Source organism: Arvicanthis niloticus, chromosome 26 (genome assembly GCF_011762505.2).
Source record: "Arvicanthis niloticus isolate mArvNil1 chromosome 26, mArvNil1.pat.X, whole genome shotgun sequence".
Classification (NCBI taxonomy): Eukaryota; Metazoa; Chordata; class Mammalia; order Rodentia; family Muridae; genus Arvicanthis; species Arvicanthis niloticus.
Window position 1 is genome coordinate 13,860,173 of NC_133434.1, and position 24,963 is coordinate 13,885,135.

The 24,963-nt window shown below is 48.0% G+C and overlaps 1 protein-coding gene and 1 long non-coding RNA gene across 4 annotated transcripts in view; both read left to right on the forward strand.

Annotated features, from left to right (window-relative positions):
- Dscaml1 (DS cell adhesion molecule like 1) overlaps positions 1-24,963 on the forward strand; it is a 321,523-nt gene that overhangs the window by 126,553 nt on the left and 170,007 nt on the right. The gene's annotated exons all lie outside the window — the stretch shown is intronic.
- Positions 1,403-24,054, forward strand: LOC143439125 (uncharacterized). Its single transcript, XR_013107531.1, has 2 exons — positions 1,403-2,016; positions 21,923-24,054. It is a non-coding gene; the product is annotated as an uncharacterized LOC143439125 (long non-coding RNA).

Here is a 24,963-nt window from a genome sequence, read left to right on the forward strand (position 1 = left end):
CATAGCGGACTATTAGACCAGCGAGTCGCTTACTCCAGACATGTAGGAAATGCAAGATGTGGCTTCACCACCATGCTCAGTCTGTTGGAATGCCCTCCATTCACAAAGGAGAAAATAGACCTTCAGAATGTTATTTGATTCAACCATCAAAGCTCAGGGAAAAAAAAAAAAAAAAAGCAATCCCCAGATGGTCTCCTTTGAGACTATCCTTGACTTCAACAGGGTTTCCATTCCAGTTAGAGAGGACAGACACATACGGAGCTGAGAATGGCCATCTACAACTCATGGTACTCTTGGGGGAGCCTGCAGACTCAAAGGGGGAGATCTCAACCAAGACTTTACAAAGAAAACAGGAGCACGTTCCAAATGGCCTGGCAGCCATCAGACAGTGCAAGTGAGGGGGGCGGGGCATCAGGAGAGGAGACTAATGGGGTTAGATCTGGGAGTCCTGGATTAGCAGGTGGGCTACAGCGGTTGTTGACTGGGAGGTTCAGAGGATGCCACAAAGAGAGGAAGACTCGGAAGTGCTTCTTTGACCTGGATAGATGGGGTTGTGAGCTCCATGGGTCGGTCCTGTTCTTTAAGAGGGCTGGAGGCCTTGGAATGTACCAGAGCCCTCGGTAGATCAGGGCATTAGAGCGCCTTCTGTGAGGCCTACAGGTTTTCAAACAACTCTGCCAACAACTGTCTGCACCTCTCTCCACTTACAATCTCAGATCCAGTTTCGCTTTTTAAACAATGGTGAATTTTCCAGAATACTAGATGGTTCTTGCCAGTGGCCTCAACACTCCATAGCTACAAAGCAAGATGCGGTGTTAGCTTTGTTTTTGCAACAGGGAAACTGAGCTTACTGGAGCTTTTGTGACTTGGCCTAGGTCACGTGGTGGGGAGGTGTCAGAAGGACACTGGAAAGCAAGTCTATATTTATCCAGTCTTGCCATTTTCATCCACCATGATTCATACATGTACTTATTTATATAAATCGGTGAATAAATAAAATGTCTTCCCAGAATGACTGTCACCAGTCCGTGTTTCCTAATGTGTCATGGCTCGGTGACCGGCCTATCACATGGTCCCAGCCCCTGCTTCTCTACAAGCCGGGCTAAATGTGAGCCTCTGGTTGCCCAGCTAGAGAACTCATCATTCTTCTCCAGACCCTGATCCTGTCACTGTCCTTCTGGCATCCTGGCTCCTCCCTCTCCTCTTAGGCCTTGCCATCCCTCCTTCTGTTGCCTGGAGTCAGGGCACTTTCCGGGATGCACTGTTGTGTATCAAATGTTCAGAGCTAGTACTGAGCGGAGGTAGCTGGGCAGCCTGCCTCGCTGTAACTTGTTCCACCTCAGTGGCAACACCAGCGCTCTGTGGAAGAGCAGGGGAGGGAATCAATGTTTCAGTCGCACTATAAATAATATACCGGGAAGGATGTTGTGTAAGCGCTGCTCTGGGTTTTGCCAGGAGGTATGTTTTCCTTCCTTCTTTCTTTTCTTTTATTTTCCCTCCCCTTGTCTCCCACCCCAGCCCCTCTTGATTCAGTCCAAGACAGAACGCCTCCCACCAGGGATCAGAGGAAACAGCTCCACTCCAAGGGAAACAAAAGATTAAACTGTTGAAACTAAACAAATCAATCCTGCAGGGAAAGGGCAGGGGGAGGGAGAAGCTGGCCTGGCTGCACCCTTGGCAGTGAGACGGACACTATATTAAAGAGAACCTTCTAGACGAATATTCCAGTTCCCCTGGTCAGTGATAGCAGAGGCAAGAGAAGAATGGAGAGCCCCTTGAGAAGGGAATGCTTTGGGAAGGGGTTTGGGGAAGATTTTAGGACTAAAACTTTTACAGCCTAGCAAGTAGAAAACCTTCCCAAGAGAACGGGTGACAAGGGATAGTTCCAAGATGGGGGATCTTGAAAGCCAGGCTAGGAAACCAAACGTAGGGGGTCAGAAGCAGAGCACAGGACATGGTCAATCTAAGAACCAAGACTGAACTCTGGTGGAGCCAGGCACAGCTGATGATGGAGAGGTAAATATCAAGGTGGGGTAAGCAGACTGTGAGGCCCCTCCTGGCCTGCTACTGCAAAGGTATATCAGATGGCACGGATCAGGTCTTTGGACAAAAGATGCCCCAGTTTTCCTGCCCTTCTGGGCCTGAGTATCATCCTCATTCAGATGCTCTGGTACATGTGCCAAGTCAAGAGCAAAAACTACAAGACCCTCATGGCTTTCTAGGTGGACAGTTCTTGACGTGTGTCTGGCAACCCCTTGTCTGGGAATGAACTGAGAAGCTTAATTTTAAAACTCAGATTCTCTGTCCCCATTGCAAGCCTGCAAACTTGGCGGGGAGTGGGGGGGGGCAAGCACTTGCATGTTTTAAATAATGCATTTTATATATCTATGATTTACATGACTTTTGTCTGCTCTCACCCCCCCCCCCCCAGCACTGGGAATTGGATTCAAGGTTTCCTGCATGCTTGACAAATACTCTACCATTGAGATACACCACTGGTTTTTGGTTTGGATTTTTGTTGTTGTTGTTGTTGTTGTTGTTGTTGTTGTTGTTGTCATTGTTGTTTTTGGTTTTTGTTGTTTTTTGTTTTCTTTTCTTTTTGACACATCTTGCTTTAGAGACATCTCAGCCTCCCCTGGGCTGGGGAGCTGAGACCAGCATCACTGCACCGGTCTAATTGAGTTTTGACTACTCTAGTTAGGCAGAGCTGCTTTGGGTATCTTCGGTTTGAAAGGAGCTTGCTGGAGAAGGCTGTTCACCCCTTTCCAAGAGTCACCACCTCTGTGTAATGTAGCAGTGTCCCTCTCACGTGATAGCCAATGCCTCTGGGTAGTGTACTTGTGCCCATCTCCTAACCCAGAAGTATTGACTGAGTGTTCACTGTGCATGTGGTGATGCTCAGTTGGGGTACTGTCTGGAGACACAGGCACCATCTTAAGGTGTCTTGGAGAGGATGCTCTCTATCTGATGAAAGAACCTCTTCCCACCTCAGCACACGAGAGGGAGCCACGTCCAGGGTTGGCTAGCTATGGGTCCTGATTCTGCCTCAGAACACATGAACCATGTCTGTTCCCTTGTAAGGCAGCCCTTCAGATTTTGAAGCCATCTGTCATGTTCCCTGGAAGCCTCTTCCTCTGACTGAAAGTTTCCATGAAAGGGAGAGTCAGACTTCTGGCTGCTTCTTGTACCTGCTCCAGCCTCTCCTTCTTCAGACCCTGCAGTCAGTGATACCTTCCTTTAAAAAAAAAAAGACACTTTATTGCTGGAGTTACGTGGCCAACAGAAGAGAGGACTTAGGTATGACCTTTCTTTCCATTTCTTGAAGACTGCCCTGCCTTTGTCTGCCTGTACAGACTAAAGAAAGAAATTGTGGATCCCTAGGTCAGAGGTGGGTGCTAAAAGCTCATCCCAGAGGAGCAAAAAAAACCAGGCTGTATTCAGACCACTTCCAACTACTGCTTGCTGCTGATGTCTCCAGAGCCAGTATTTGGCCTTGGAGGGGCTTCAGCCTATAGGTGGTCCAGTCCATGCTAGGAGGTACCAGCTCTCTCCGTTTTACATCCTGGCGCTCGTCCACATAGGCCAAGTCGACACAACTGTGAGTCACCATCTGACACCTACAGCTCCTCGCTCCATCAAGGTGGGGAAAAGAATGGCCCCAAAGGCCCTTGGTTGGCGACAACCCACAGAGGTGGCAATGCACAAAGTCTATAGGAAGAGGAGGTGTTGGGGGACCAGGTGGCAGATGAGGAAGAGGGTTTGAGCAGTGGCATTTGGGACTGATTGCAAGGGAGACCGTCTGAGGCCAGGGAGGCTTCATTATAATAATTGTATCCTTCCCCTGCAGTTACGACCTTGCAAATGTAACTTGATGTTTGTAATGAGCCTTAATTAGACAATCACCAAAAGTTGTAGTGAACAGAGTGAGGGTAAAACCCAGGCAGCTCGTGCCCCTGTAGTCTCTGCTCAGCACACCTGTTATGTGCTCAGCTTCCTCTTCCCTTGGGGCAGAAAGGAAGGCCTTCATCACTGTGGCTGCTGCCTCAGCTGTGCTGATATTGTTCTGTCCCTCCAAGTTACCTCTCGTTGGCTCCTAGGCCTTGGGTTTCCCTTCTGACATTCAGAAGGATCATCTGACACATTTGTGTCCTGGGATCGCTGACCCTGAGAAACTTAAACTCGGCCTTTGGATTCTGGGTCTAGGCCAGGGGAATACATCTCAACCCTGGAACAGTGTGACCAGATGTCTTTGTCATAGTTTCTTTTTGTGGCAGGAAGGGGGGGAGGAGTGGTATAGGGTTTTATTATTTAGCTAAGACTGGTCTAGAACTCTGTGAGGTCATGCTCACCCCACACCCACCATCCTGACTGCATCCCGAGTTAGTATTGTACGCCTGGCACACCCAGTTCTTTGTAACAAGCTCTAAGAAAGCATCAAACTGGTGCCCAAGATTATTTCTAGGAAAGATCAGTGACACAACATGTGCCCTCTCCTGCATTATCTTCTGACTGATAGGAGCATGGTGACTAACTGAGAAGGACCACTGCTGATGAGATGTGGGCATCAAATGCACATAACAGGCAGGATGAGAGGCACGAGGTCATTCTCAGACTCAGGAGAAGACATCAGTGCCCTTGGATACAGATGAGCTAGAGATCACCCATCCCCCTACTGCAGAAGCATGAAGGAGGTCCTGTAATTTAATCCTGTACTGGCAGTGTACGCCGATCACCTAGTACTGTTGGTGCTGGCGATGGTGCCCTGACCCTTTCAGCAGCTGACCCTTGGTTCCCAGAATGGAGAAAGCTCCAATGTTGACAACATTTACATTTTAATTAAAATCCTTTTTGGATTCTCGGGTTCCCATGAATCTGTTAGTCCACACTCCGGCATTTCCTGCTACAGAGGATGACAGCCATACTAAGACTTGGCTTGTCCAGACGAACACAGGAGCTCTTCTGGAGAACCAGAGGAAACGAGGAAACTTCGAACTTGCAGAATCAAGCCGGTCCATTGTCAAATGAGGAAACCATGGGTATAGAAAGCCGTTGGCCCAGGGACCTGGAAACTATGGCAGAACTAGGCTTCGGGCTCATGTCTGGCTCCTCAATGACACTTTTAACTTTAGATCTGACGCCGGCACTTTCCCCAAATAGAAGACTTGGCAAGGACAGATTATTGGTGGCCTCAACCTCGCCTGCCTTAGAGCTTGATCTTCTGCGCTCAGTCCAGGGAAGGGACCAGAATTCCAAAGCAGGAGAAGCTACTCATGAGGCTGGATGACTTCCTGCAGCCTGTGCTGAGGAGGCAAGAGGGAAGGAGAAGCAGGAAAGGGAACAGAGGGAAGGTTCCTTGGTGAGGTGAGAAGAGAGAGTGGAGAACACACACAGCAGCCAAGTTAGAGACCCAGAGCTGAGACATATGGGATCCCCATCTTCCCACAGAGTCAATCCCAGTGGCTTCCTCCATTGCCTCTGGCAGCTCTCCCATTCAGCCGGACCTGTGCTTGAACACTGACAATGTCTCAGGGAGGGTGTGGCTCTGGTTTGCAAGATGGTTCCATGTAATTCCAGAGTAGATCAGACTCCTGACTCCTTCAACTGTGGGACCTTGATCAATCACTTCATCTCTTTGGTCCCCTATTTTCTTTTGTTAAGTTAAAGGAGACTAGCGTTTGGTGGTCCTAGAGTCCACAGCCAGGCTTGTGTTACATCCTTGTGGGAGTGTCCATTGATGGAAGGATGCTGTGACAGTGAAAGTCCATGTGTGATGGACCAAAGAAAAGTGACATCCATCAATTAGCCTCTAGGCAGAGCTCACCTTAGATGGCAGCCATTCATTCTAGAACACTGGAATGGAGGCAGTTCCTGGGGCTGAGAGGAGAGCTGCCTGGGAGAGCCAGGAAGGATGGTGGTCAGACAAGAACCTCTCTATCTACCATTCTCATTATGGACTGGGGAATCAGAAGGTCAAGACTGAACAGAGACTGAGGGTAAGAACAGGCAAGTGGGTATGACTGAGTTGTCCTATCCTCACCTAATGGCCCAAAGACACACCGTTCACCAGTTTTTGCTCCAGCACAACAGTAAGGGGGCTTAGGATGCTGGGAGATGGGAGTGCAATACATTTCATTCAGCTCGTGTTGATGGGCTGGTTCATAGGCAAAGCAGTCTGTTTTATCTAAGGCAAGTATTGTCACTCGAAAATGTTCATTGTCATTCATACCTGCTCGACTCTTTGAAGGTCTTAACCCTTTGCTGCTCCATGTCTGTTATTAACTTGGGCCCTTTGATAGAGCTGGTTCTTTCCTTGAGCCACAGATCATAGGCTATGGCACATACTTCCTCATAACTATCAGACCCTACCAGTGCTCCAGCCCATCCCTCTCCCACTGTGGAGATAACAGGGTTTTCGTTCTTATTCCACTGACGACTGGCAACATTACTTTGGGCCACTTTCCCAGTCTCTTTGAGCTTCAGTCACCCCTAAGAAGTGGGTCATGAGGCTGGGCAGAAAAGCTCAGATGGTAAAGCCTCTTGCCTTATAAGCATGAGGACCTGAGTTCGATGCCCACAGCTTAGGTAAAGAAGAAAATGGGCAGAGTGGTGTGTGCTTGTAATCCTGGTGCCCAGGAGATAGAGAAGGGTAGCGCTCTGCAGCTTGCTGGCCAGCCAGATTAGTCTAATTGGTAAATTTCAGGCCAGTGAGAAAAAGTCTATCTCAGCCAAAAAGTAAAGAATACCTGAGGACCAACACCAAAGGTTATTCTGTAGCCTTTCCTGGCACCTGTGCAAGTATGAAAACACACACACACACACACACACACACACACACACACACACACACACAGAGTATCTTCATCATTAAAAATAAGAAAGATGGATACTCCTCCCTCCCAATAGTGTGAGCATAAACGGACAAACTGCAGGCTCTGTTGAACTCATAGCATGTGCTCCAAAGACTTGAGACTTAGGTGGGACACCATGGTGGCTCCTAAGAATGCTTAAAAGTGGGTCTAAAAGGGAGGCTTGCTTCCATCCTTCACTGTAAGCCAGATGGTCGTAGATGCAAGGCTTTGCTGTCAAAGAGCAGGCAGTTCACAGTAGAAAGGCGTTGTTCCTCAAGCAGTCAGCTCATGGGGGCCTTGGGCCAGCTGGCGTCCTAGGACCAAACCCAGCTCAACACTGTAAGGTGATACTGGAAAGCAGCCGTGGTCTGCACCTGTGCTGGACTACCACATGCACAGAGTCAATGATTCATTGACATGGGCAGAGCAGGACACCTTTGTCCAGCAGGACAAAAAGAGGCTAAAGTGTCCCTGAAACAACACTCAGCACACTGCTCCCTATCGCCTCAGAATCTAAGAGTTCAGATGTGACCCTGAACGGTCACAAGTCCTAGCTCCTCAAACCCAGCGTCTCTCTTTGTCATCCAGTGTTGTCTCTGTGTGTCCTACCAGCTTTCAAAACGGAGAAATGGACCGTTAAGAGTTGCAAATAGAGTCTGAAAAGTAGGTCTTTGTATATGTAACAGGATGAGACTGTTTTGTTAGTGACCTAGGATTAGTGGGTCTCTGACACGGAACATTACATTCAACTTCGAGCTTTTTGGCAGCGAAGGCAAAATGGAAATATGATTGCAACTTGGGCGTCTGACAGAAGGACTTGTGGCAGGAGAGACATGCATTCTCCTGGTAGTAAATTTTAAAGCAAGCCACATTCGTTTACTGTCCAAGGAAGGTGACCCTGGTGGCAGCGGCTTCGTTTCTGTCTCCTTTTCTTGCTCAACTTCCCTCCTGGTCAGGAGCCCCTAGACCTGGAGAGGTCTTCCCTGACTGGCAACTGTTCTGCTTCTTCCATGGGGGCTCATTGGATTATAATATGCCCGGAAGTCCTAGGGAGCCACACCCCTTTTGAAATCCCAAGAGTTTTCTGAGAAGGAAAGCAAACTACTCTGGGAGAAGGATGGTTAGGTATAGAAGCTCTGGGGATGGCTGGGCCTGCTGACAGGTGAACAGGCCGGGTGATGTGCATGTATCTGTCATGAGCACCACGCCCTATAGTATCTGCTTGCTCCCATCTCAGGGCAGATGGGTTTTCCAGCTCCAACAGCTGGTGTAAAGACCCCACAGCAGGATTTGGCACACAACCCTAGCCTTTTTTAGTTTCCTCTTTTAGCAATGGGTACATGTCTTCTATGTCTATAACTAGCTAATGTCTAGATGCACTGTCTAATGAGCTCCTGTTTCTTTGGGAACCCTGGGACACCAGAGGACCTTAGGTGGTACATGATCCCCCATGTACTAGGCTGGATGTGGTCTGGACACTGTTCCCTTGTATTTTTCAGGGACTCCTTGTGGCAATGTAGCACACAGACTCCAGGGTCTGGGTTCAAAACCCTGCTCACTTTTAACTTAGTTTTATGTCCCAGGGAAGTTCTCTTAGTTCTTCTAAGCCTCATTTTTTTTTCTAATCCATAAGGGTAAATATGAACCAGATATAGCAGATGTGCCTGTAATTCTACCACTTGAGAGTGAGGTGGAGGCAGGAGGATTGCTGTGAGTTTGAGGCTAGCTAGGCCACAAACTGAGAGCCTGTCTCAAGAAAAAAAAATCAGGAAATAAGAGAAGGAAAGAGGAAAGAAAAGAAAAAAAAGGAAAGAAAGAAGAAAGGAAGAAGGAAGGAAGTTAAGAGTAAAAATTTGCATAGCTAGGTAGACATAAAGGTAGGTAGATGAATGGCGTCCAGTCATCCTTGGCGCTGCTATGTGAAGGCTATATAAGCTATTCCTAACATCATGCCCAGCCTTAGGCTCTCAATGGTGAAAGTATTTTAGCTCCATTTTACACTGGATGGCATTGGGGTTCAGAACTAAATTCCTTGTCAAAGGTAACACCATGGTTACATGGAGGGATCAGACTTAATCCGATTCTACCTTTCTACAGACCCTGTGCCCTGTTGACCACACCTCGCCGCCTCGCATACCATTCTGCGTATGAAAGCAGAGCTTCCACCCTTCAAGACAGTCACTCTGCACACTCTCAGCTCAGCGACTGTAGCATAGATTCAGACTCTGTCTTGGTGGGATGAGTCGAGGCTATGCCAACTTCAGCATCTATGACTAAAAGACCTGGGGGCTGTGCTATGACCAGACTCTTTCTGTACCCGTGTCTGCCTCCCGGTCTCAGCTCTGCAGAACACGCCTCCTTCCCCGCCATTTCCACATTAAGATTAAACCACACCACCAACCCCTCAGCACCTGACATAAGTGTGATTTAGAGCAGAATTCATCGTGAACAGGGGCTGAGGACCTTGGTTGGAATGGCTCGCTGTTATTGTCGGTTTTCTGGTTGCCTGGCTGGTCCTGTGGAACCAGGGCTCTGGGCTTCCGCTTGGAATTTTCACCAAATTGACTTTTTTTTTTAAAGTCCTGTCTTCACTACTTACTTGGACAAGATGCTTAACCTGCCTGAGCCTCAGTTTCCTCACCCATAAAATGAAAATGATAGCATGTGTCTTGTAGGGTTGGGGTAAGTTTTACAGAGCAATGTCCATAAAGCTCGGAGTGTGGGACAATGAGAGCTGCTCACTAGTGATGTGACCATTATCGTGATTGTAGTCCACTAGTTGTCTCAGAATTCGAAGCCCATCTCCTCCGTGGCCAGCCCTCTTCTATTTGGTGTATCTAAAATACACCAAAGACCTTAAGCCTGGTGGAAAGGTTCCCTTTGCAGGTGGACCCCAATATCAAGGCTTCAAGATGGCTGCTGGGGCTACAGGGCTCTTGTGAGCTGGAGCTGTGTCCAGCAATGGGTACATAGCTGTCATCTCTGGGTCAGCCTTGGCCTGGGTACTTGGGTTTGGGAAAGGCAATGCGCTGGCAGCTGATGTAACATCTGAACAGCTGACATTGGGCTGGGAGGCTGGTATGGGTGGAGGGTTTGTCCATTTTGGGGGATACAGTGGCATTTGATTCTGTTTTACAACCTGTGGTAGAGCTGAGGAGAGATGCCATTCCAGGCACTGCAGTAGAGTGCCCAGACTATGAACGACATCTACTGTTAGACCCATGGGCCCATGGTTCTCCAGGCTGCGAGTAAGCCTTGGTGGGCGAGAGGTAGGCATGCCTGCACAGGAGTAGGGACAGACTTAACCAGACTCCGGCGTGATCTCTAATGTCTCCTCTACCTTAACATTCTGCAGGAAGACGGTCTCATAATTTAAGGAAGTCACAGCTCCCCAGAACAGTGACATCTTGGCTGTAAATCTTGCCCATTTAAATAATGCTTCTCTTCCTGCTTCTGCCCTCTATCCTCATCTGTCCCAAAGCTCTTGCGAAGCAGGAGTGAATCATTCCCCACCTCACAGAAGGATCAATAGAGGCAAAAAGGAAAGGATGTTTCCAGGGCCATAGAGCAAACTGGCGTTGTGTCCACAGAGGAAACCCACATCCCCCAGTTCCAGATTCCTGTTGTCTTTTCCTCTTTGTTCGCTGTCACAGCTCTCCTGGGACAATCCGGTGGTTTTTAGTACATTCACAGATAATGTGCAAGTCTCACCACGGTCCATTTTAGAACCTTCCCACCACTCAGCAAAATGTTTTCAAGGTCCGTTCATATTAGTACTCATTCCTTCTCATGGTCAAGCAATAATCCTTTGATGGATAGGCCATCTATCGGGTATCTATTTATTAGCTGTAGACATTTTGCTTCCTTCTGTCTTTTCTTATTATGAATGGTGCTGCTGTAGACATGCATAACCAAGGTTTCTGTTTGTTTGTTTGTCGTTGTTGTTGTGTGAGGGTAATATGTTTTCATTGCTCTTTGGTATAAACCTAGAAATACAGGGTCATGTGTTAGCTCTATAATTAACCATTCCAGGAGTCACCAGATTCTTTTCCAAAGTGGCTTCATCATCTGACATTGTTGGCATCAGTGAATGAAGGTTCCACATCCTTGCCAACACTAATGCTCTCTTACTGCTCACCCAGCTTATATCCAGGACAAGGACTTGGGGAGGTTGGTGGGGTGTGAGAATGTCATGAGACAGGTTCAAACCAAACTAAGAGATGGATGAGTGAGTGAGGCACAGAAATTCCATCATTACCTTTCTAGACATCGGAAGTCATACTGTTACTACCTTTGACCACAGACAAGCAAGAGGCTGTCACAAGTCAAAGCCAGATCAGTGGGTCTAGCAGGGAAAGATTAAGTTCTGAGGAGGGAAATACTGGTTGTGATGGCTGAGGTAAGCCTGGGCTACTCTCCAAATAGCCTGGGCTAGACAAAATGCCCACAAGTCACTAATCATAGGGAGTATTTGGTCGGTGGCTATGACTTTCAGAGTGAGTATTGTCATCCCCAGATCTCCCTGAATCTGTGTCTTTAGGGTCCATGCAGAAACATGTACCTTGAAGGGATGCTGTGACTCTCCCACAAGACAATGTCAAGACAGTACTTTGAACTTCTGGAAACAATAACAGATGTGTGGGGTCTGATTGGCCATTCCTTTGTCAATGATGAAGCCCAGGCCCAGTTATGTGAACAGTATCCATTAGTGAACTAAGCACAGGTCTGACCAAGTGGATGAGCCAATTCTGCTGCAGACTGAGGCTTTTCTTATCATCCAGTTTTCTTCCTTGTCCTGTCTCTGGACAAAGGCTGGGGCAGAGAGATGTTGGTCCAGTAACTGGACAGAAGGAACTGCTATTACTGTGTGGGAGGTGGGTTTAGCTGGATAATGGTATCACATGCTTGTAATTCCAGGACTTGGAAGGCTGAGACAGGAGAATTATAATAAACTCTAGGCTAGGCTAGGCTACAGTATGGTAATATTCTGTCTGTCTCAGATAAACACAAAAACAAGCAAACAAGGAAATGAGAACAAAATGCTGAGAATTAGGACACCTGTCAAAATATGACCTTAGTCTGGGCTTACACACCACCCTGTGTTCATGTGTTGGCTAATCACAAAGGTGACCTCCCACAGTTACTTTCTGGCTAGGAAGGCATGTAAGACCCCAGGCTCCTCATCTCTGCCCTTTCTCCTGACATTGTGGGAGGAACCCTTGTTTCCCAGCTTGACAGTACAGCAGGGGTTGGCTCTGTCTGGGCTATTCTGGAGAATTCACTCAGACCTAGCACTGCAGGGTTTACTCTGAACTTGTGCTCTAGACCATAGTCTAGTGGGAAAGTTAGGGCAATTGGCTACTGGGCTCTGAATAGACAGACTCCAAGTGTTCCTGATTATTTTGGTGACCTTGACAAGTCACTCTAACTTTAACACTGAGTGAGCATGCGTGCGCATGCTTGCACGTGTACACACACACATGCACACACACACACTTCTGGCTCTCTAGCTCACTGTCCTGAAAAGAGCTAGGGAGGAGGGGTCCTATACCACCTCAGCTGCTTCTTGAGCCTACCCATTCACCCTCCATTCACCCGACATCCATGCATGTCTTCCAAATGCCAGAATCACATCCTGGGACCTTCCATAAGATAAGCCTTTTCTTCCTGTGGTCTGTAAAAACCATCAGCACCAGCCTTTTTCATAGGTAAGATGCTTGAGTCCAGGAACCTCCAATGTTGGCAGTGTCTCCAAGTCACTTGGGGACTGCTTCCAAACACACTCCCAGCCCCACTCGGAGATCCAGAGCCTAAAGGCAGGGATTGTGAAGCTATGCTTCCTAAAAGTTCTCGGATACTCCAAGGAGGGCTCGTGTTATCAGCCTTTCCAGGTCACCAATGTTTGTCCTGCACTGTTTCTACAGCATCCTACCAATTAAAAGGGGATCAGGTTGAGCCAATCAAGCGGCTCTGATGAGAAGTGGTCCAAAGCAGGTCTTGGAGAATGATCCAATCCAGACTTCAAACCAGCAAGGAAAGAAACGGCTTGGGAGGCCAGAGGAGCAAAGGTCTTCAAGTGATAATTTCCTGGTCTGTCCAAAGAATAAAATCTAGAGACAGATCCGGAAAAGCAGATTGGGAACAAAATTGGAGACCAGAGAATTTATCTATTATTCAAGAGCATTGGAAAAGGTTTCCCTAGCCAGTGGTATTTCTGAGACATTTACTCTAAAAATTGAAGAGAGCAGTTAGTTCAACAGGCCGACACAGTACAGAGAGATAACTGAGGAAAAGCCAGTCAGGAGATAGCCCATGCCTGCCTAGTGTTGGGCAGGGCGACACCACTATTGTGGCTTGGAGGAGAGCAAAGAGCCTGGTCCAGATGACCACAGGAAGCCAGAGAGACTGTGAGCCAGAGATACCAGCACCTGGAGCCTTGTAGGCATAAGAGCAGGGGTGTGGCCATGGAGCCAGGGATCTTGTCATGCCAGGTTTAAGGACTGGACTTTCCCTCTGGATGCAGCAGAGATGGTGTCAGTCTGCAACAAGCACAGTGTGTAGCCTAGGACTGGACATTCCCTCTGGGTGCAGCCGAGATGGTTTCAGTCCACAGCAAGCACAGTGTGCAACCTGAGTGATGTCTAGGAGGTGACCATCCATCTTTGTTGTTATTCAAGCAGGCTGGGCCTGAGCTTGAGAATCTTCCTTCGTCCTTTGTCTGAATCTCTGAGCAGATCCTCTTGTTCCCAGAGCCACTAAGTATCTGGCTTTACAATAATCCAACCCCTACCTCTGGGGAAGCCAGATGTCCAGGGACAGGAAGAGAATGGAGGGACCATTTACTGAAAAGCTACCAGGATCAGTCTGGATCTCATAAGGCAAAAATCTAAGAGTAATTTCTAACTCCACCTATGAACATAGAACCCATGCTGCCCTGGATCATTCTGTGGTCTGTGACAAAGACTGTCAGACTCTAAAGCCAGCCTTCCCACTCAAAGGTCCACTACCCCTGCCCTCCAGGGTCCTTTACAGTTTTCTTCCCTCCGATGAACATGGAGCTAAACTTGGCCCTGGATGCTGGAAGCTGAGGCCAGGCTGAGATAAATGATATGCAGGTAGCCCTACTTCTGGTCCCTTTGAAAGGAACATTGATGCCAGGATATGGTTGCCAATTCCACCTTGAATTTGCCTCTACTATGGAAATCTTAGAGGCCCCTCCCTCAGATGCTGCCCCCACCCCTGCCCTTTTGTTTCCAGAGTGGAAGTAATTCACCCCAGGGACACACAGCTGGGCAGCCAAGCCAAGCCTGCTTTCCAGGTCACTTCAGCCCTTCTGTTGAGGGAGAGTGTGGACATGTGTGCAGAGAATGCAGAGGGAGAGGAAGGCTGGGGTGTGGGCCTGGGCTCAAGCAGGTCACTTGTGCGTATAGCTGCGCAGAGCCTTGGTGAAGGCTGGCTGGTTTAGCCTGTTTCCTGTGCCACCTCTGGGTCACCATATCTGCTTATAGGACATCTCTCTAAGTTTGTCATGCACTACTGGACTAAACAACCTGATATGTAGGTGGGAACCACAAGGACACTAGGTCACTTATGTTGTTGTGGGGGTGGAGAGCATGCTGCAGAGAGGAAGAGGGCTGAAGCCAGAGCTGGAAAGCATCTTGGGGGCAGGTCTCCCTTGCTTGCCTCCTGCTCTTTCTAACTCCTTGTCTTTCCCCCACCCCCTTTCTCCTTCTTGTCAATCAAATCCCATCCTTTTCTGTGACTCAGAGTGAGTCTTTTTTTCTTCCTCTCCACTGTTCTTCTCCTCCACTCCCTAAGTAGGTGTCTCTGAGCATAGTCCTTTATAGAATGCTCAAGAGTCTAAAGGCAGAGGGCTTCTGTTTCCTTGGTCCTTCATATTCCCAGACCTGCAGCTCTTATCTGAGACTCTGCTGCCTTCTGACTCCAAGCAGCCTGTCTCTATGGCCTTGCTCCTTGAGCTCTGGTTGCAGAGGGACTGGGAAGCAGAGTGAGCCGTGACTGAACAAGGGACCCATTTCACCAGGAGTGACTTTCTCAGGTCCTCCCAAGCCCATATTGTCACTTTGACGCTTGCCCAGCCTTTGCTAAGCGCTCAAGAGACACCCAGCTCTTTCTTGTGAATGTAGCACACAGACACAGAGATTCCAGGCATTCCAGTTCCTCTGGGCCTTGGCTGAGGCTTGCCACAGGTCTGGGTGAACAGGTTTAGAAGTAGGCATTTTATAAAAAGCACCAAGAGTAGGGAAGTGTGACCTGCAAACTCACCTTTGTTGCTAGCAAGCTGTGTCACCTCTCAGAACTTACCCCTGAGGACCCATGTGACCACACAATGCTCATCACGGCAATTCCACAGTCACATGACTCATCTCACAACCAGTCCCCTCCCTAAAGCTGGCCATTTGTGATTCATTCCTTTGACTACTCAGTGTTCCTCTCTAGGACATTTCTTGGAAACTCAGAGATTGTTGAGCTTGACCTGTTGTGGTCTGACATATGTGTAGTAGCTACAGGGGTCAGAAGGAGAAGAAAGTCCACTGTCTTACTTAGGGTTTCTATTGCTGTGAAAAGTCACAATAACCACAGCAGCTTCCACAAAGGAAAGCGTTTGATTGGAGGTGGCTTATGGGTTAGAGGTTTCATCCATTATTGTGGCAGGAAGCATGGTGGCACACACAGACACAGTGCTGGAGAAGGAGCCGAGAGGTCTATATCTGAGGCAGCAGGCAGCAGGAAGACAGAGACACTGGGCCTGGTTTGAACGTTTGAAACCACAAAGCCCACCTCCTAGTGACACACTTCCTCCAACAAGGCCACGCCTCCTAATAGTGCCACCTGCCGTGAGCCTATGGGGGCCATTTTCATTCACATCACCACGCCCACAATGGAAGTCTGTGCAGACTGATTTCCTGTGTGACTCTCATCACACCAAGAGCAAGCTACCAATGTGATGTCGCTAGAGCAGAGTTGGGAATTGATGCGTTCTTGGCTGTCTGAGCGGGTTTGAGCAGCTTCTGCGTATCCAGTTCCTCTGACTAATACCTTGGCAGGCAAGGAATAGCTGTTCGCCTAAAAGGATATGGGAATGTACTACGTTGAGGGTGTTAAGGGGATGCCGAAGGGTTCCAGGCAGGACTGGATTGGATGGGGGACCCTGGCAGTATCCACCCAGAGTTGCATTCCCACCCAGGCCTGACATACTGTTGGTTTCCTCTTTCACATCACACGTTCAAGTTTGGTGCTCAGTTCGAGTTTGATACTCATCATGGAAATTTGAGAGAAAGCATTTGCCTGGGGCAGGAGACTCCGGCAAAAGGGTCCACAAGTCTGTCCAGCTTCCTTTCCGTCATCTCGGTCAGGCCCCAGCCACAGACACTGTCTCTTTACAACAACAACAACAAACAAGGTCTGTTGGTCGGCCAGAAGATTGCAGCTTTTGACTTTGCGTTTAAATGAAATCTCTTCAGGTCTGAGCGCCCAATGCCAGTTATGCATTAAACGAAACGCTTTTATGGGGAAAAAATAAAAGTATTTTACATTTGAAAAGAGCTATGAAGATTCAGCTAACCATATAGCAACTAATGCCAAGTTTGAAAATAGGAATCAATCTGATGATAGGAGTTTGTTCATCCTGGGCGGGGGATACAGCTGCTGGTTGTAGCATTATTTCTGCTCTTCGGCACAGTGACCATGTTTCATGAAAAAAAAAAAAAGCAGAAAAAAGAGACAAAGCTAGACAAAACTAGGTTCCTGGGTCCTCTGAGATGCAGCTTAGCTCTCCACAGCATTGTTCTCTTGTCTACATGGTTCCAGGAAGAGACAAACCAGGCTCAGTTGTCCTGGGCCTTGGGTAGAGCTGGTAGAACAGTGGAAACCAAAAGCCCCCTTCATTTATATCTGTCCAACAGGGAGGTAGTTTCTCTCCCTGAAGACCTTATGAAAAATGTTTTTCTTCCATGTCCAGACATGAATCACCAGGGAGGAAGACCCTCTCTGTCTGCCTGAGCCCTAGTCATCTAATATGAAATGTGGTTTCCACACACTCCAAGCTCCTAGGCCGTATCTGGGACTATGAGGCAGTGGCTGGGACAGGGGGAGCGTGTGAACCATCCTACATGGCCTTGACTTCCTCCTCCCCCTGTGGTCCTACAATGGCTGTTACAGAGTCAACTGCTCTTGAGCTGGGCTATTCCTCAGCACTGCCTGTCATGGAGATATGTCTGTAAAAGAAGCCCTGCCTGGGAGGTTTAGGGGAGACTGCCTAGCTAAGAGGACTCCCAGGCTCCCCTCAGTGCCTTACTGACAGCTACAAATAGGTTCTTGAATGTATTTAATAAGGCCTGGGAAGGAGTTGTGGCCGCCTTGCCTCTGCTGGGGAAAGTGATGGATGTCTTCAGTGGGAGAGAGAAAAGAAAACTTTCTAAATGGGTTTGATTGAGGGTTGGGAGGCGTTAGTGCGCCAGCTCCCACAGATGAACACAGGAGCATCTCTGGGGACCTGGTCTGAGCCAGCAGGTCAGATACACGTCCAGGATTCAGCTCTCAGAAAGTGACACAGACTGAGAAAACAGGCCCTGGGTCCCCTCTGCACACAGACCTTCAAGTTCCCTGATTTCTGAACGAGGGTTAATGACCTCTGTCATTTTGGAATTGTAAAACACAGTTTCCCACCCCCACCCTGTCAATTCCCCAGAGAAGCCTCAAGGTCCTATCTCTAACCTTGCATGGCTTAAGGGGAGGCAGCAATCAAGTGGTGTTCTCTCAGGAGAGAGGAGTTATAGACGCTAAGGCCAATCACCCCAGAAGGCAGGACTCCCCGAGGGGCCTCAGCAGTGGTCTATTGCCGCTTCCTATGTGGGGGCTGTGCTCCACATGGAAGGAGAATCTTTCAGGATAGAAACTAAGAGATGCAGGCAGGTGTCTGGTCAGTCTCTAACATCAGTCTCATTGGCTACATGACTATCTAGATGGGCTTGTATGGAACTTTCCAACTTTGCAACCAACCAGCCCTTATTAGATGGGTCTTACTAATTGCTCAAATGTCTTTCCTCACCTGCATGATGAGAAGAGCTCACCCCATGGGGTAACTGCCATGAGTGGCTGTATTGGGGTGTAGATGTAAGGGTTGGCAGGAGGGTGGGGATGCATGGCTGACCACTTGGGACTTGATTCTATGGAGCCGGGATGCTGCCAGTCTGTGATCTGGTCAACGAGAGGCTGAGGTTTGCCTGAGCTCGCCACCATCCCTAAAATTCGGCAGAGCCTAGCTAATAAGGCTCTTTCTAAAAGTGATTTCAGCAGGTCCCCTCGAGTGAGTTGGGGCAACCAGGAAAAGGTATCCCTAAAGCAATTCTTCACCTTCTGGGAAGTTAATATACAAAGTAAATGAGGAATTCTTCATGGGCTTAGCTATATGGGGAAGGGTCATCCTCCACACTGCAACCTTGAAGGGAAGGACTTAGAACAAAGCCATTAAAACATCCCCTACCATGGACACACATACACCACACACACACACACACACACACACACACACACACACACACACACACAAAACCAGTCCACTCACCAGTATACACACCTAGCGCACCATCCACCATCGGTGAGAGTCCTGGCATTAAGAGTTGAACTAAACTCTATCTGACAGGATTTGTGCTGCAGTTTGTCCCACCTCTCGGGGGAGAGAGTTTACAAGCTTCTTTGTGAGGTCACACTTTCTTCTCTGAATCTAAAACTGACCATGAAAGCTTCAAAAACGCCCGGTAGGACCGGAACTCAGGAGGTTCAGTTCAGACTCAAGAGCTAGATAATGTCACAGCAGAAGCAACACACACACACACACACACACACACACACACACACACACACACATTCTCTCTCTCTCTCCAGGCAAAAAAAAGAAATTCTAGGATTATAGACAGGAAAGCTGAGAAACTGCAACTGCCCTGGCTTCTCGTTTCTTGCTCCAACAAAGACTTCCTGGGGAGGCTGGACAAGTTTCCCAAGCAATATAAACATAAGTCAGCTTGGTAGCTGAGGCCTAGAGGAGTGTCCTGGACAAAAGTCCGTGGCTATGGAGAATGGACGAAGGAATCCAAGAGGGAAGTTCCTCAGCCCTGCTCTCTTCAGCAAAGCAGCAACACGATGGAATCAGTACAGTCAGTAGACCCAGGAAGGAAGCAGGGGTGGAGGCTCTGCTCTGAGTCCCTGAAGCAGTGCCCAGGGACAGTCACGAGCAGCTCTGTGAAGAAAGAACTTGGGGCTTCTCAGAGGAGCTGGGTGTGTGTTTGCACATGTACATGCTCAAGACACTAGGGAAGTCATTATATCCTCATCTTGGATGCAGACAACACCATGAGAGACATTCTCACACTAATGTGATCACAAGGAAACTGAAATCAGACTTGAAAGAGAACGTGCTGATTCGAGGGCTGCCCACTCCCAGAAGCCCTTGCAGCTTTCAGAATGATCCAGCTCCATTGTTAGGGATAAGAGAGGAGGTGGCACTTGGCCATCAGCATCTCAAGTGATCCTTGTCCAGGACCCTTGGGTCAACTAGTCCTCAGTCCTGGCATCTGATCAGACTCAACGAGCTTGGCAGATAGACGTGGAATTTAGCTATGGCCTTGCTCCTTCAGGAAACACACAATCTCATCTTGCCAGTTGGAGAGGTTCTTATCCCCATTTGCTACAAAATCCACTGTGTGTATTCCTTTCTATTAAAAAGAAGAAGAAAGTAGAGGTAGAATAAATTGGTTCTTGACAAGAGAGATGGCTGTGTGCCTAGTTTTTGTATTATTTTGGTTAAAGCCAGAGCATGCATCTCTCTCTCTCTCTCTCTCTCTCTCTCTCTCTCTCTCTCTCTCTCTCTCTGTGTGTGTGTGTGTGTGTGTGTGTGTGTGTGTGTGTGTGTACAGAGAAGGGAACAATGTCATCTCACTGAGTCTCAGATCTGTGTCCCTTATGGTCCTTGGGAAACTAAGGATAGAGAAGAGATGTAAAAGATCAGCCCTGCACGAGAAAAAAGCCAGAGGCCATTTGTGAGGACCAGTGAGGGCCTCAGGGTACATCCAAGGAAGAAGCGTGCAGTCATACACATAAGAGATGATGTTCTTTGGAGTGGAGTGTGGAGTGAGATGTCACTAAAGATACACTTGGAAGATAAAACCAGCAACTCACAGTTTTTGATGGAGCCGTGACAGGAAGCTGTTGGGCATGGTTCCTTAGTCTTCAGCCTGCAGAATTAGATCATGTATGTATGACTGGACAGGAAATGGACGGCTGACTGAGTACTCACTGTGACATTTTCCCTGTGTGACTTAGAGGTAGTCATCCAAACAACGTCATCCCTTGTCTAAAGGAAGAATAGCACCCACCCCACCTACACTATGTCCACAGATTCCCTGAGGATCACACAGATCACTTGTGACGACTTGTGACTCAGTGTCCCTCAACATGGCATCAGGACACTTGCATGGGTTGGGTTGTGTGACAAGCAGGGAGCATTGTGTTTCTATGTGGATCGTGATGTGCGTTGTGGTGGGCAGGAGTCAGGAGAAGAAGTTAGGAGCAGTCCAAGCACAGGGGCCTTCTGTGCTTCGTGTTGAGAAATGAAGCCACAAACTGAGCTGTGGTCCTTGTCTCTGAGGTTTCCTGGACAGCCCCCCAAATTCTATGAGACCATTTCATGCCACGTCCTCCCTAATCAGGGCACCTGGGGCAGTCCACTCATGCCTTCTCTACTGTAGTGCATTTCCAGACAGCTGGCTCCTGGCTAGCAAGATAGAAGAGGAAAGGCCAGGCCCACAAGGGAGGCAGAGAGGATGAACAGCTGAGCCTCACAGAAAGCCTCACAGGGAAGTGTGCTGGCTGCAGTTCTTAGAGTCTCTGCCTCTGTGTTGGCCTGGATCACAACATCTGGGCCACTCCTGCTGTCCACTCCAGCCAGCAACAAGGGCCTGGAGACATGGCTCAGCTGTTAAAATCACTTGCTACTCTTTTAGAGGACCAGAATGTGGTTCCCAACACCCACATGGCTCACAACCTCCTGGAATCTAATGCCCTCTTTTGGCCTCTCAGGGCACCTGCTTGCATGTGCATATACTCATGAACTCACAATAAATACCTGTCAGCTCCTTGCTCCAAGCCTTCCTTCTAGGCCCTTAGCAAAAAGATGTGGGAACAAAACTGAAGACTTGATCTGTTCTTGTTCATCCCTTGCGAGCCTGGGTTAGCCTTGGGACATGAGGGCTGACAAGAATCTCACCACTTTGCTAGGGCCCCTCTTAAAACTCTTCAGGGCTCTGATGGTGAAAATGTTCTGTCTCCCTCACTAGGATGATCATAATTAGAAAGACAGATCACGGCAAGTGTGGTGAGGAGAAATCAACCCTCACCCATTGCTGGAGGGGATGTCAAAGTGGTACGGCCATTTTGGAAACGGTCTGGTGGTTCCTCAGAAAGTTAAACAGTGTTGTCCTGTGACCCAGCACTCCTGGGAATCTATCTACCCAAAAGAACCCAAACCACAAAATATTTGAAGATTCCCACAAATCTTACAAGGTTCGTCATCTGTGTCTTTGGATCCAACTAGCCACAGATGAAATGTATCAAACACAACCCAATTACATCTGAGCAGACCATGTGTAGACTCTTTCTTATCCTCCAACTAATACAATATAACATGGTTCACGTGTTATTTATATTATAGAAGGCACTGGAAGTATTCTAGAGATGATTTGAAGTACACAGGGGGAAATTACATGCAAATATACATTTTATATAAGTAACCTGAGCATCCACAAATTTGGGTACTTGCAGGATGTCTTAGTTACTTTTCTATTGTGATAAAACACCATGACTAAAAGGAAACTGGGGAGGAGGAAAGGGTTTATTTATTCTTACAACTCCCAGGTCCCACTCCATCACTGAGAGAAGTCAGGGCAGGAACTCACGGCAGGAACCAGGAGGCAGGAACTGAAGCAGAGCCAGGGAGGAGGGATACTTACTAGCCTTCTCCCAGTGGTTTGTTTAACTGGCTTTCTTATACCATCCAGGACCATCTGCTCAAGAAGTAACATTGCACCAGGTGAGCTGGGCACTCCCATCTCAGACACCTAATTGCCTGCAATTTAGATGAAGGTTTTCTGATTTGGGGTTCCTCGTCGCAAATGAGTTTAACAGAATCCAACCAGTACACAGGATATTCACCCCAGTCATCAAAAGCCTGGAGATACCAATGGATGGTCCAACAGCCACTAAAGGTGGAACTAGCAGAAAGTCCCCTCACAAACCAAGAGCATGGGTAGACAAGATGGAGCAGTGTGTCTGTGCAATCAAATATTGTTTGGCTATAAAAAAGAATATGGACTGATTCATGCTGAATCTGTCTAAAGCAATCGTGAAAACCTTAAGCTGGGTGAAAGAGACCAGTCAAAAGTGACCACACACTGTCTGATTCCGTTTATGTAAAATGTCCCTCCCAGGCAAATCCATAGAGACAGAAAGCAGATCCATCCTGGGAGAAGAGCAGGGTTGGAGTGACAGCTAAAAGGCATGGCAGTTCGTTGGGGAGAGACGAAAATTTACCTGTGGTGGTGTCTGTACAAGTCTCTGTCTATACTGAAAATCGCTGCAGACTTTCTGGGGATGGATTGCATGTGGTGTAAACTGTAGCCTGGCAGAGCTGGCCCCCAGCCGCCACCACATGTTCACACGCATCTGCGCTTGCAGTCTTTCGTGGTGCTAGCAGCATGACCTACTTTGTCCAGACTCTGTGATTTTTCAGTGATAAAACAGAAAAAAAAAAAAAAATGAGGTGGCTGGCCGCTGCACATGCAGCCCAGGACTGCTGCTCTATATCTGTCACTGACTGGCATGGAACCTCCATCTCTGCTGACCAGCACAGATCCAAGGACATCTTGTGTTGCAAAAACAGCCCAGCTTGTTCAGTGTGGTGTGCACAGCGTCACCTACCTCTGCTGGATTCGTGTCCTTTGTCTTCGCCATGTTGGTGAAACTATGAATGGGGTCAGTGTCCTCACTATTCTGGATGGTCGCTACACATGGGCTCCGATCTATAAGTAGATGCTGGAAAAAAGAACCTGGAACTAAGCCTGACACCCCAACTTCGTTTCCTTGTGCGGGATGTGAAAAGAGCCATCAACTACCCTCTAGCTGAGAGCCTTCCTCTGCTCTTTCGTCTGTAGACTGTAGCTCCTGATATTGTCCTTGTCCCCTCAAGTCGTGCCTGTGTGAGCTGTCGTTTGTCACTTCTCCATTTTGCATCCAGGTATCTATGTCACTCACTTTCTGATTCATTCATTTGTTTTCAAGACATTTAAGGAGCACCTGCTCTAGGCAGTGACACTGGGCATCCCACAGTGTACAGAGGCTGATTCTTACTTTTTTGTTTTATTCTCTCTTACATTACATCCTGACCACAGTTTTCCCTCCCTCTACCATTCCTAGTACTCCCACTCTCATTCCACACACACCCCCATCCACTCCTCCTCTATTCCCCTTAAAAAAAAAAAAAAAAAAGAACAGGCCTCCCAAGAATGTCAACGAAACACAGCATGAATTGCACTAAGACTGGGCACAAACCCTCATATTATGACTGGATGAGGTGCACCAGTAGGAGAAAAAGGGTCCCAAGAGCAGGCAAAAGAGTCAGAGTCAGTCCATGCTCTCACTGTTAGGTTGCTCACAAGAACAACAGACTACACAGCTATAATATATATCCAGAGAATGGCTCCCACTCTTAAGGTGGCTGGAGTCTCAAGGAGATTCCAGAACCTGGTTCAGGTTACTATGTCTCTATGAAAGGCTGGGATGGTGTGGGCAAAGGAGCAGCCTCTGCCCTGGTCTTGGCATCAGTGAGAGCCATAATGACACAATGGCGTAATGTTGAACCAAGAGCTGATGCAAGAGCAGGGAGACCCAGCAAGGTGGGCAAGGATGATTATTGGTGTAACATGAACTCCTATTCAGGCACAGCATGTGGGAAAGCACAGAGAAATCCAGGGGAGCAAGAAAAAGCATAGTGTGGCCCTTTGTCACATGCCCAGCTGACACGGGAACCAGCATGCTTAAGGACAGGGTGGGCTTCCTGCAAAGCTCCTGGTAGTGGTGAATGCAGTAACAATAGCCTTATTCGAGAATAAAATTATTCACTGGCTTACTCTCACCTGGGCTCCATACTGGTTTCTTTTTGTTTATAAGATGAGGTGGGAACTCTACAAAACCAAAGTAAAATTCAGATTTTAACAAACTAAGAAACTGAATATCTTAGTCAGGGTTTCTATTGCTGTGACAAAATGCAATGACCAAAAAGCAAGTTTGGAGGATGGGTTTATTCAACTTACATTTCCACATCACTGTTCATCATTGAAGGATGTCAGTACAGAAACTTAAACAGGACAGAAACCTGAAGCTAGAAGCTGATGCCGAGGCCATAGAAGAATGCTGCTTTTACTGGCTTGCTCCCCATGGCTTGTTCAACCTATTTTCTTATAGAACCCAGGACCACCAGCCCAGGATTAGCACCACCCACAATGGATTGGGCCCTCTCTTATCAATCCTAATTAATTAAATGTCTTATAGCTGGATATTATGAAGCCATTTTCTCAATTAAGGTTCCCTCCTTTCAGACAATTTTAGCTTGTATCAAGTTGACATAAGAGCAGCCAGCACACCGAGCCGCAGTAGAATCAGAGTCACCTAATATCACCCTGTTTGTATATTGTGAAACTGGAATTCAAGGCCTGGTACTATCTGATACTAAAGCCAGGTCTTTGGCCAGCAACACTTTGAGCAAAGGGTTTACTGGTTCTAAGCCTTGGAGATGGAGGACCAGGAACTTCCCACTTCCCTCTCCCATCCTCCTCCCTGAGGAGATGATGAGGTGGGGGCCTGCTCAGTGTGGGCCACCCTGTCTGGCCAGCTAAGGATGGGCCCCCAGGAAGCCATTTCATTAACTGGCATGAGGAAGATAAGCCTTGTTCATGTGTTCTTACAAGCTGAGTTTCTGGGTCCCAGGTGCTGGTTTTTGCTAATCCCAACACATTGGGAATTGTTTAATAGGATTTTTTTCCTT